This window comes from Gavia stellata, chromosome 5, assembly GCF_030936135.1.
Source record: "Gavia stellata isolate bGavSte3 chromosome 5, bGavSte3.hap2, whole genome shotgun sequence".
Lineage (NCBI taxonomy): Eukaryota > Metazoa > Chordata > Aves > Gaviiformes > Gaviidae > Gavia > Gavia stellata.
In genome coordinates this window covers 61816286-61828660 of record NC_082598.1, presented here as the reverse complement: position 1 = coordinate 61828660, position 12375 = coordinate 61816286, and the positions used below count along the sequence as shown (strand labels likewise).

The 12375-nt window shown below is 45.0% G+C and overlaps 1 protein-coding gene across 13 annotated transcripts in view; it reads left to right on the top strand.

Moving 5' to 3' along the window:
• Nucleotides 1–12375, top strand: part of ADGRL3 (adhesion G protein-coupled receptor L3) — a 275585-nt gene that overhangs the window by 135643 nt on the left and 127567 nt on the right. The window lies entirely within an intron of this gene.

Here is a 12375-nt window from a genome sequence, read left to right as displayed (position 1 = left end):
CTGGCACAGGCTTCTTACACCTCCCTTTGCTCCTTTTAATTAGGTTGTCAATATTCAGGTAGGGTATCGAAATGACCAGCTTGTCCTTCTTGGAACGGATAATAGCAAAGCTAAAATCAAACAGGTATATGGAGGGATTTCTTGGTCAGCTCCAGAAATGTGTATGAAGCTCAAACCCAGGGAATGTTGTGGAAGAAGAGAAGGGGAGGAAGTCGAAAGCCAAAGCTTGTTAGCAGGAACATGCAGTATAGCTTAGGTTTGGGGTTTTTCCTTTATCCTACTCTCCCAAGGGTGCCGCAGTGGCAGAAAGGGTACGGGATTGACCTTTGCAGTGCTTGTCGCCATTCTGCCCTAACACTGTAAGGCTGCGAGGGTGTGTTTGTGCGCGCACGCGTTTCTCTAAGCGCCCACGGTTGAAAAACGCATCGTGTTAATGCCAGATTAATCTGGATAGGCACACTGTCATTATGTAATATGAAGAAAGCTGTCTTCTAGATCTCACTCCGTTATCCATCTCTAATATTCTGGGAGACAGAAGGACCTTTGTGTCGGGGAATTGCAGCTGCAACTGCAAACCCTGCTCCTCCAAATGGCCCGAGGACTCTGCAGGCTAAATGAAAGCATACTGTTAATGCTCTTGGCGTGAAAGACTCCCTTAGTTTTGAGTGAGCTTTTCCACCAGCATCCATGTGGCTAGATCTGTAACTTGATCGAGTAAACATTTGCTAGGTTTTTTCCCTTTGTAAGTGTGAACCTGTGTTTTCTTAGCTGATGCTGTAACCAAAACTAAGGAATTGACTCTTGCTGCACAGAAGCAGCCTCAGCACTCTTATTCCTTGGTGGTTTCTCTTGCATCTCTACAAGGTGGAGCCATGTGCTGGGTGGTGGAGCTTGGCTGTGCGGATGCCGGATTCACAGTCCTCTCTCCAAATCTGATCTTGTCATGAGTTGGACTGGTTACATACAGCCTCCTGGCAGTCCGCAACCTCCATTCAGCTTTGAGTGAACTACCCTGAGATTTGACACACGCATTTGAGATCGTCAGCTTCTTCTAAGCCGCTTGAAAACCTTCTAAGCCAGTTGAAAACTACCAAGGTAGCAAAATTCACTACCTTGCTTTTTTAGCAGAGCACTCCAGTAAGGCAGAGACAGTTGGTGACTTCCAGGACCTTCTTGCACAAGTCTTCCTTTGGTGTTGAACGTGATGATTCAGAGCTTACTTAGAATAGGTCAGTGTAAATCCTTGCCTTGGGGTCTGGAGCAGCCTATGGAAGACTCAAGGATGCTGGAACAGCAGCAGCCAAAGAAGCCGTGCCTTGCTTTCTCCAAGATAAAAGAGCTGAAGACTAACAAAAATCTTCAGTGATCTGCTGTTCGTGAGGGCATAGCTACCTCTGCAAGATGAATGGCACTGCCACCAGGAGCAGGGCAAGGTCGGTCAGGCAGAACAGTTGCAGAGCTGGCAGAGAAGGTAAAACGGAGTTTATCCAACGTAAACTGCTACCTGAACTGCTTCCACCGGGGCCTCCATCCCCCGCCCCCCCCAGTTGAGAGATCTTAAAGAAAGGGCTGCTCAGGGTGGAAGGACCGGTATTACTGCTGCTACACACTGGTAAAAGGACTCGAATCCCCTTGTGTAACTTAATAGGAGAGGGCCAGGGAGGCAGCCAGCTCTGAAGGCATCAATCTATTAGCTGGTGACTAGGGGCTGTTTAAAAACATGGTAATTGGTACTGTCTCCTGGGGGAAGAGCAAGGCTTTCCTCTGGCCCTGGGATCTGGCACGTGTAGCTCTACTTGTGCGGCATTTCCAACCTCAGCCCCCCAAATCCATTAAGTTGTTGTAATAATCATGATTTATTTTTTTTTCCCCTAAGTATGTGAGGGTTATGAAGTTGTTTTGTTTGGCTGAATTTTCTGACACCTTAGGACATGCTCAGGTCATGTTCCAAGCTTCATCCCGTAACCCCAAGAGCTGTTTTAAACAAAGGAGACAAAAACACCTCTGTCCTGAAGCTCTCGTTGGTTCTCCACATTTTCAGTAGCTGGAACTCTAAAAAAAGAGCAGCATTATGACAGTCATCATAAACCACTAATGCTTTTGGCTGTTGTTTTGATGCTCTTCATTTCCCTTCCACATTCCCCCTCGCACTGAGCTGAACACCAGGTGCAGGTTAATGTTGCACTTCAAGTGGCAAAAAGAAGAAGCCACCGTACAATTTTAATTGTAATTAATGGAAATAGGGCCAGGGTAGGGATATAAAAGCATTTTTCCTTCCCGTATTATTAGAAAATGGTACAGCTTTAGTGCTCCTGCGGGTCTATGCGGTTGCAATTCTCAGCTGGCAGATTTATTTGTAACTGCCTCTTCCTTCTCCTTTTTAAAAATTTTATCACTGGTGACATTTACACACATTGTTTATGCATGCAGGGTATTTTTACCTGCCTTTCAGAGTCCTGATGCTAGTAGTGAATAGAGTATAAACTCCAGTAGTTTACTAGTACATTAGTGTCATCGTGCATTACGGGGTAATTACTCTGAGCCACTGCTCTGTACAGTAACGCAGTAATGACACTGTAAATCACTTAATAGAAATGAGGCCCTGAATCAGCATTTTTTATCAAGACACTTCTTATTCCCCACCCCCTTTTTAATTTGAATGTGTTTTAAAAATTAGTTCCTTATACGAAGCGCTGTTAACCGTTATTTTTACACCTCCTCTCAGTCTGACGATCCAGACGTGATTCCATGATTTTTACACAACTGTTTACACCATCTATATGCGGAATAATTCCAGTGGTAGCTGAGACCTCAAGTTGTGATCTTGTCTATTCACAAAGATTAAACCTGTGTTTAAAAATGGATCGCTGGGTACTGACAATAGCAAGGAGTTTCACAGATGAGGGTGATGCTGATACTCTGGCTTAGAAACGGATTTTCTGGAATTATCATATATAGCAATAAATTAAATTTAGCGTTTGGACTCAAATTCTGCCAGGTACTAAACCACAGCAAATAAGTGAATTAAACTCACCGAATGCACACACTAAACTATTTATAAAGCTTTATAGAAGCAAATTTTAGCATATATGTGGAATCATATTAAACATGAAATATATGCCTGGCCTTTAAAGCTAGGCGGTCTGAGGAGCTCTCCTCCCCTGTTGAGCTAGCATTTTGCAAAGGTTTCCTTCCAAGTTGAAGCTCAGTTGTCTTGGAGATGGATACGCTTGAAGTCAGTGCATGGCCAAAACGTGAATTGATAAGCAAAACTGTGTGTTGGTCCCCAGTTCTAGAAATAAATAGCAAATAAAGGAGGGATGGGAGGTTCTCACCCTTCTGTGCAGGTTTTTCTAGCCAGGGAGGTTGTTTTGGCCCCAGTTAAGGCACTGCAGGGGGTTTTTTCCTGTAAACCTCAGTTGTGAGGTTCAGCCTTCGTAGACACAGAATCTTTCCCTACCCCTTGGGCAGCGAGTCAGGGAGAGAGCCAGAGGTTTTGCTGTTTTTTTCCCCCTTTCTTCTCCAGCTCAGTGCGTGTCCCTTTGTTCTTTCTTCCTTCAAAAGCTGGATCCATTCTGCCATTTTTCTCACCCTTTGCATTTGCAACACCTGAGGGAGAACCGTGCCTGAACATCAGAAGCACTGCAAACCTTACTACCAAAAATAGAGCGGGTTTTTGGATGCGCACGTTCTGGGTCTTTTTTTTTTTTTTTTCTTTTTTCCTTTTTTTCTCTCCCAGAGGTCCCAGAGAGGGTCGATGGCTTTGCAGATGATGTAGGAGGACCTGACAGCTGGGCGCATTGCACAGCCCCGCTCCTCCTTCCCAGGTCCAGAGAAAGGGGAGCGCCTGGCAGCAAGGCCCAGTGGCACTCCTTGCCTTAATTCAAGCCGACACACAGGGTCATGCATGCCGTGCTCGCCAGGCCCGGGGGCACTGGCTCTCCTGCTCTCCCTTCCCCAGTCCAGCGCTGCGAGAGAGGTGCTGTTCAGAAGTCCCAGCTCTGAGCCGACGGTGGCCAGGCACCTCCTGTTTCCAGGCTTTTCCATTTTCTGCATGAGTCCCCCTGGGAAAGCCATTCCCTCAGCTCCAGAGTCCTTTTCAGCATCCCTCTCCTTCTCTCCGAGGTTCCACTTTTACTCATCCTGCTCTTTCGCTTTAGAGTTGGTTACAGCTCTGTGTTTCCATCTTCCTAAGGCGATACTATTTTCCTGCCGTCCTTCAGGTGGGAGAGTCCAACTCAATGCCTTCGAGCCAAGAGAGGACCAGGCACTGGGTGCTGGTTGGGGGTCCCCCATGCTCGGGACCCTTATTCCCTTTTTCCCTATGCAATGCTGGGGTGCTCTGTAGTGTCCTGCTCTTCCTCGGTTGCGTACAGGGTTTTCTTCTTTGCTTTTGCTCAGCCTTTTCTCCGAGTATGACAGCTCTCAGGGCTTCTCCTTCGCGACTGCCCTGAGCCCACCGGAGGATCTCGCTCCCTCCGACATGGTGTGTGAGCGCTCATTGCAGCAAGCCAGCAACACACATGCAACATTTTCTCATCCCATGTGGCTTTTCGGGCAAGCAGAGTATTTGAGGCGTGCAGGTAACTGGTGTTGCACTGGCTGGATGGGAGATGACCGTTCACCATACCTGCACGGTCAATGGAAAGGTTTTGCAATGACGACGGGCTTCACACGTACCGTGACTTTTCGGCTGCCGTTGGGCAGTGCGGTGGATGCGGACGCAGGAATGCATTGCCAGGTACGGAGCTCGTTTGGGTTGTGAAGAAGGTGGAGGGATGAGCTCTGATAGCAGGATGCGATGCTTTTCTCAGTCTTACCCAGAGCTCTCCGAAAATCTGTCCTTGGGGCTTAGATCCGTACCAAAATGTCCACCTTCCTGGACTACGTTGATTTCCCTGGAGCAGGCAGCTGCTGTGAATGTGGGCTGTGCTCCGTATTTATTAATTACTCTTTAGGTATCATGGATGTTGATAACTAGTATCGTAACTGGAGTAGCCAGAGCTTCTGGCAATCTTGCAGCCAACCTGCAGTCCTCCTGTTCGCTTGTTATCATCAGCGAGGTCCCGCTTTACGTCCTGTAGCTATCCATAATCAGAAAGAGTTAATTGCATGCCATCCGCCGCTTTCTTTTTTACCCTGGTGTTGAACCGTTGCTCTTATTTCTTTGGAATGCGTGTTTTCATTGCAGAGTGGCACCTCCGAGCATTGCTGTTTATTTATAAGATAACAGGGTTCGCTCTAGCAGAAAGCCGGAGCTAACAAAGTCTCTCAAGGAGGAGTGCTAAATCCTCTATGCTGGTGGGAACGCTTCAAAGTATTTACACTTGAAAATATTTAAGGATTTTGGAGTGGGGGGGGAACAGTCTGAGTGATGTTTAACACCATTCCCATTATTCCTAGTCATCTAAAAAAAAAAAAGAAAAAGCACTTTTTAACTAGCTTTTTTTACCAGCTAGCTGCTGCCTTCTAAAGGAGTTTTACTATGGAGATCAGCACCAGCCGTGATTTAAAGATGCCTTGAAAGGTTATGCTTTGTAGGCTGTTTGAAGCTACCGTACGACCTGATAAGCTCAAAATGGACACAGACATCCACCCGGGAGATTCTTTTGACAGTGGGTTTCATTTTCCGCTGTACTGAGTTGTGCCACTCGCCGTCAGCGGTGGCAGTTTTCACCCCCCTGACAGTGGCAACAGCTGGAAAGCAGAGTCAGCTACGGCGCCGCACCCTCAAGCATCGCTAATCTGAAGTGAATGGCCTATCAACAGCTTGAAAAAAAGCTGTTGAACCAATTCAACGTGGAAAAAAGAGCACAGTGCTCCATACCCCACTAGACCCTTCTCAAACGTCTTACCCCACCCGCCCCCTTTTCTGCCAGACTAATTTTTGGCTACGCTTCTCTTTCTGAAATATTTATAGGGCAAATAACTGTTTTAAATGAGCAGATGGGGGAGACATAAGACAAGCTGTTAAATTAATAAACATGTGTGGTGCTTTATCAGTAAGGGAGCCCATTTTGGCATTTCTTCTGGATGATTTGTATGGCCTATCACCATTGCACCTGGTGCAGGGACAAGAAATGGGCACTTAATAACCAAACAATGTGCAAACTCCTTCCATTATAACTTCATTATGTCAGATATAATCGTCTGTAACTAGATGTCAAATCCATAATTTATGTCCGGCTCCCCTGTGGAATGGTGGCCCTATGAATGAATAGCCCCATTAATGGGAAGGAGCTTTTACTGTAACTTTTCCCCTCCTGGTACATGGTCCATTTTGTCATCTGGTATTAATTCGGAATCATTTCAGGGCTGCAGAAAAATGCCTGTTGTATTTATATTTGTGTAATGAGAGAAGATGGCAAATAAATCATATGAGAGATCAAATTTCAGGTCCACTGAGTTCCTAAGCCATGCGCCTGTTTAAAAGAGACTAGGATCGGTCTGCAGCATTTTGATTGAGAGGCATAACTAGCCTTCATTTTACCCGTCCGGAGACATTAAAAAGGCGTACGACGCGAGGTAACACTTCCTACGGGAGCCCTCTGCCACGGTCGAAGAGCTTAGCCACGGTAACGTCTCTATCTGCCGCTGCAGCTGTGCTGCTTGCATCCTTTGCTGTACATTGCATCTTTTCTCGTGTTATTTATAGAATACTTATTTAATTTTCTTATTTATCGGAAAGTGTCTATTTATAGAAGTGCTCCATGACGTATGTGATGAAGTGTGTCATCATCACCTGAAAGGGTGGAGGATAGGACAATGACTTTTTTCTAGAGGAGTCCTTCGGAAACGTCTGTGCGTGTTAGAGGGGGACGTGGGATCCCCGTTGTTCTGTGCAGGGCCTGTGGATATTCAGAAATGAAATAGGTGCAAATTCAAAGGAGCAGGTTGGCGTGGGTCCCTTTACAAAATGCCTTTTATACAATTCTATGATTTGATTTTTTAAATATATGGCCTTGTTTGGGGGTTAAAACCCTGCTGGAGAGCAACTGAGTACTCTGAATCTGGGAAGACAGTTTGTTAGTAATACAGCGAGGAAGCTGCCTCTGATATAGAACTATTGGGATATTGTTACTTAATGAGAAAACGTGTTTTTTTCTGTTGCCACTATGGGGGTAATATTTGTTTTATTCTTCCTCAGGTATAAATCTGGATGAAAAATTATCCAGTTAACACCATTTATAATAGTAGATGACTTCATAGTGTCTGATAGAGATTCCCATTGCCAGCACAAAATGGTTTTAAGACGAGATAATTAATGGTATGTTTACCTAACAAAATATTGACATTTCCTAGGCTTGTGACTTGGATTTCTGAGTGGCTAGTATGCTAAAATATTTGCAGTGGTGGAATATCATGTTACATCTATAGCATCTTCTCCTGGAAAATACTTTCTTTATTATTTTCTTTTCATTCTTTTCATTTTCTGCGGTTGTTATTTTTCACTGTGTGTATGATGTATTTCAAGAAAGCCAAGGTCCTTACAAAAGAATTGTAAAAAATGTAAGTTCTGGTTTAAGGCAAGTTAGGAAAAGCAACTGATAAAAGACCTGGGCTATTCGGTGGTGTAGTCTGGCTGCCTTCCAATAAAATACAGAAGTATCTTAGTAGTCAATGAGCAAGTTTAGCATGCTCTCGTTGAAGTTCACCAGACTCAAGCCATGCATCTCTGGAAAGGCAGGCAGCCGATTTTTCACACAAGCAAATCATGTTAGGCTCAGATGTACTGCTGTTGACAGCACTGAGTCGAAGGGTTTTGGGTTCATTTGATGGCTCTTGAGCTGTGCAGTGGGATTTTCTGTAGGTAAGCAGGTTTTTTACAGCACTTGGCTCTTGGAATCATCTTGGGCTGAATCAGAAATTGTTGGAAATGAGAGATTTCCACCAGAGTCAGTGGTCTGATGCTTTCTAAAATGTTTGGGTTTAGAGCCTGCTTTGGCCATTGAATTTCCTTAAAACGGATTGTTGAATTTTTGTTTTTCCCTTTGTGTGTAGCTTGTTACAGAGGAATACTAGTGATGTGATAAAATCCATTCACAGGGAAATTTATGCCGCGAATTGGGTACCTCACTCTTGAACGGCACTTTTGGAAATCCCAGCCTTAATAAATGCATACTAAATACTGATTTACAGATAAGCGTTATGGAGCCCCGTTGCTAAGTTTGTAACTTGGCTCCCTCATAAGAGGCCTCATGATTTAAGCCTTTCAGCCAAGTAAATTTGGCTTGATAACTGCAATATTTGCTCAAAAGGCAAGAACTGCTATCCTCTAGCTCCAAATGGTTTATTATTGCCTTCGGATTGGCTCGATGTAGTTCATTCTCCTTGAAAACTCACAAGAAGCAGTATTTAAAAGATCTCACTTGCCTTTGAGAAGAGATATTAAGGTTAGTTAAATGTAATTATAAGGCTTAGAGGGCCAGCGTGCATGAGGGTGCAACAGCCATGGGGCTGTTGGCCAAGGAGCTTTCAGGGATGGAGAGAACCAGCTGGTCTTAGGGCAAGGAGAAGACTTTGCCCTTACCCAGCTGAGGATGCTGGGCTTTTTGCAGATACGGTACACAGGGAGTCTTATAGAGGGCTCTAGATTAAGCACGTTAATTTGTAGCGAGTGTATCCCTTGTTTCACTGCAGCTGGTTTTTGGAGAAAATTGCTTGTGCTTTCTTCATTAAAAAATGACCACAATTAGGGATGCTCTCCTGCCAGTCTCCCCTTTAGATTTTCTCTAAGTCCTGGTTTCATCTTTATTTCATTACGAGCGCTGCTTTGCACAGACGCGTGTGTGCGCGTATCTATTATGTCCACAAATTTAGTAGTAGACATGCAGCAAAATAATACTGTTACTGAGTAAACAATTACGTTTCATTTTCTGGAATAAAAGGGAATGTGTGCCCATAAATCTTCTTCTAAATAATCTGTGTTGGAGAGTAAAAAGAAGATGAGGTTTCTAAATTCATGAAGGCCCTTCACAGTGGAATCCTATGTGCCACTGAAGTGTAACAAGCTTATTTATATTTTATTGTGCTTCTAGATCAAGCTGCATTATTATGGGCTGCATTCCCCTGACACTATAGCTGTTGCTAAGGAAGAGGTACATTATGTTAATATTTTGTGATCATAACTATGCAAGCTGGGTTCTGTACATTGAAGAAGTTAAGGGAGGGGGGGAGTGAAGTTAATGCACCATTTTGATTAGAGCCGTTGCAGATTGTCGGTCACATTTACAGGCAAAAAGGAAGCTTGAATTTGAGAAGAATTCACACAGAAAATGGGAGAAAACCAAACAATTGGAAGAATTTGTTCACTGAACTTTTAACATTGCTCAGCAGTAGGGATCTGGAACCGGTACTGCTAAGAGGGAATCTGGCAGAAGCAAACTGAATGCTTTTACCAGACCCGTTCAGTGAAGAATTTCTCAGCCTTCTCATGCCTTAATGTGTTTTGATCATGTAGACCCAGCATTCAGCCTTAATTCCTATTTCCTGACCATTTCCAGTGCTGATGTCTATTATGTGATTTCGGTACCTTCTGATTCATTTAGGTTGATTCACTAAGAGCCTACAATCAAGCAGTAGCCAGCACAATACATAAAGTAAAATGGCAACATGATGCATTAGCTTCAGTGTATGGAGTCAAAGAAAAGGCCAGTGTCATGAGCAAGATACTGATGTCCACGCTGGTTATTTTAAAAAAAATATATGCTCTCCAGACTGTATTGATGAGTATTATAAAAATGTTTATACAACAAGTAAAATAAACAAGGAAGGATCTTGGCATTTCTCCTGTAGGAATGTTCTGAACTGAGTTTCCCCTTTCAAAACTGTTTTCTCATTAATAACTGCTGCCAAGGCATGAAGCAGCCATGGAGAGGGAGGACTGGATGGGTAGGAGCTCGTCTCGATTCTGGCATGCCTTGCACCTACCTGACTCGACCAGGACGGTGTCCTCAGGAGTGTCCAGGGTTATCGTGGCCATGGCACCTGAGAACAAATAATTTTTGCTTTGTGCTACTGCCTCTCCCATTTTCAAACATTTGGTGCACCGGAGCTGGGTTTGCACCTGGGTCAGGTACAGTGAGGATTATCCTCTCTTCATCGCAGCTCCTAAATCGGAGGGCGCGGAGCAAGCAGCGCCCCCAGCTGAGGTCAGACCTGTTTCCCAGAGCTTCGGCAAGCAGCAACCCGTGAGCAGGGCTGGGAAACCCTTCGGGGGCTTGCCAGCATCCGAACCCCGTTACCGGTTGTTTAACGTCTCCTTCAGCCTCTGACCCTGCCATGATGATCAGAGCCGCTTTTTCTCCCTTATTCTCTCCCTTCCCTCCTCCCTGTCCTTTTTGCTCAAACCTTGTCCAATGGGTTCTTTGACCCTTAACAGGGCTTTAGGAAAGTTAATACTACGTTTTCCTTGCCAAGGCTGTAATAATTCATGTTATACCTCATTGCGCACACCTGATCATAAAATCCATCGAGAAGCTAAGGTGCCTGGCCTGGGAAGTGTCACTCGCTTGGGCAAATTAAATGTAGTGTAAGACGAGAGCGGGGTGGAGGGGTGGGAAGGAAAGGAGTAGTCAGCCCTGGGAGGCAGCGGGTACTTCATACCGGAGGTGTGTGTTGTAAAGAGAAAAGCGGGAAGAATAAAGAGTGGTGAGCTTCCAGGACGTGGACTGGGGATGAGGTCAATGGGAGAGAAGGACCGGATGGAGAAGACAGGCTGCATAGTTTGGGCAGAGAGGATGGGCACAGAGGGCTTGTTGGGCAAACCACACGGCTTAAAGTAGAGGAAGGCAAGAAGAGACGGAAGGGATGGGAAGGCAAAAGCGGGTTTTTTTAAAGAATGCTTTATGTACGTAACGTATAGAGAGATTTAAAATCCTTTAGCTTTGGACAGTTGAGACTTTCACTGCCTCCAGCAACTATGCACAGACTAATCACATAACGGTTATATTCCCAGTTTCTTACCCCGGGCACCCATTCCTTGCTTCTTCCCAGCTTTTGCACCGAGTTGCTGCAGTTTAACAGCAAAAATCCAGAGGTTTCCTTGAGCATCATTAACCACTCCTAAACCGCCCTCTTGGCAGTAACATAGAGCTCGACCCAAATGTCGAGAGCAGCCCCATGTGCTCGTCCTTTTTTTGATTCTGTGGAAGTCTCCTTCTCAGCCTGGCCACCCGGATCTTCAGCTCCTGTCCTTTTCGGCTTGGCGTAGCTGTGCCTTCTGGCTCCCAAGGCCAGGGGCGGGGATGTTCAAAGTCCTTGGCCTCTCTGTAATCCGCCCATGGTTTTAAAAAGTGTGTGCCTCCATATGGCCAAAGGTTTGTGCTTATCTTTAACGCACGTTGCTCCTCCACATTGTGTTTGGTTAAATAACCGCAGCTCGTTGTAGATATTTCGCATATAAGCTGACAGGATTGACATTGTGAGTATTTTGCAATCATTTGTTTAATTAGCTGAAGCTCTCTGGGGAGAAGTTTATGAAATGGCATACTCCCAAAGTCTAATTTAAATCTGGTTTGCTTTTTTTTTGATGGAGGGCTCGTAATGCAAAGCACTAAAAAAGGTACAAGTGAATGGACAGTGACAAAACCCCTCTGTTAATGGGCAGGGCCTCAGTAACAAACTTGCCCAAATACAGAAAGGAAATTACATTGGGTAAAATGACCTACAAGAGGGGAAATTGGAATTCAGTCTGCGCAGCTGGTTTGTCTTTTTAGCTTTTTTTTTTTTTAACCTGTACTTCCCCTCTGTTTTCTTTTAGTGCAATGCTTAATTAAGCTTCTCCTTTGTTTGGAGGTTAATTCCTTTTCTAATCTACAGCTATTTTTACAAAGGTGTTCATTACTGGAGTGAACAAAAGCTGGAGACCAGAGAACGGCAGGTGCTGAGTCTCGTTTAGTGGGAAGGGATCTTTTGCTCACAGCGAAATCTCGAGGCCCCACTTTTAGCTGCAGGGCTTCTGTATCAGCTCGCCTTTGCTTTCTGCTTTCAGTGAAATGGTTCCTGGGAGGGAGCTGAAGTTTCTGCCGTAGCACCAGGGCTGTGCTGTCCTGTCTGCTCACTTAACGCGCTTAGTTAGAGCCCTTTGTGCTCCGCAGACCCTTAAACTCCCATCTGACTATACATAGAGACCACTGTTTTCTCTTTTGCTACTTACCTGCCCAATGAAATCACTGAGAAATTAAGATCCTAAATATTCAGTGAGGTCCAACTTGATCTTCGTGAGTCCCCACGGAGCAGCGAGCTCCTGCACGCATGGTCACAGCGTGCCCTCCTCGCTCGAGGTAGGCTCTCCTCCTTGCTACATCGCGATGCTCGGAGTACCTGAAGTCTCTGATGCTCTGCTGTAGCATTTGTAGAACATGCAGAGCACAT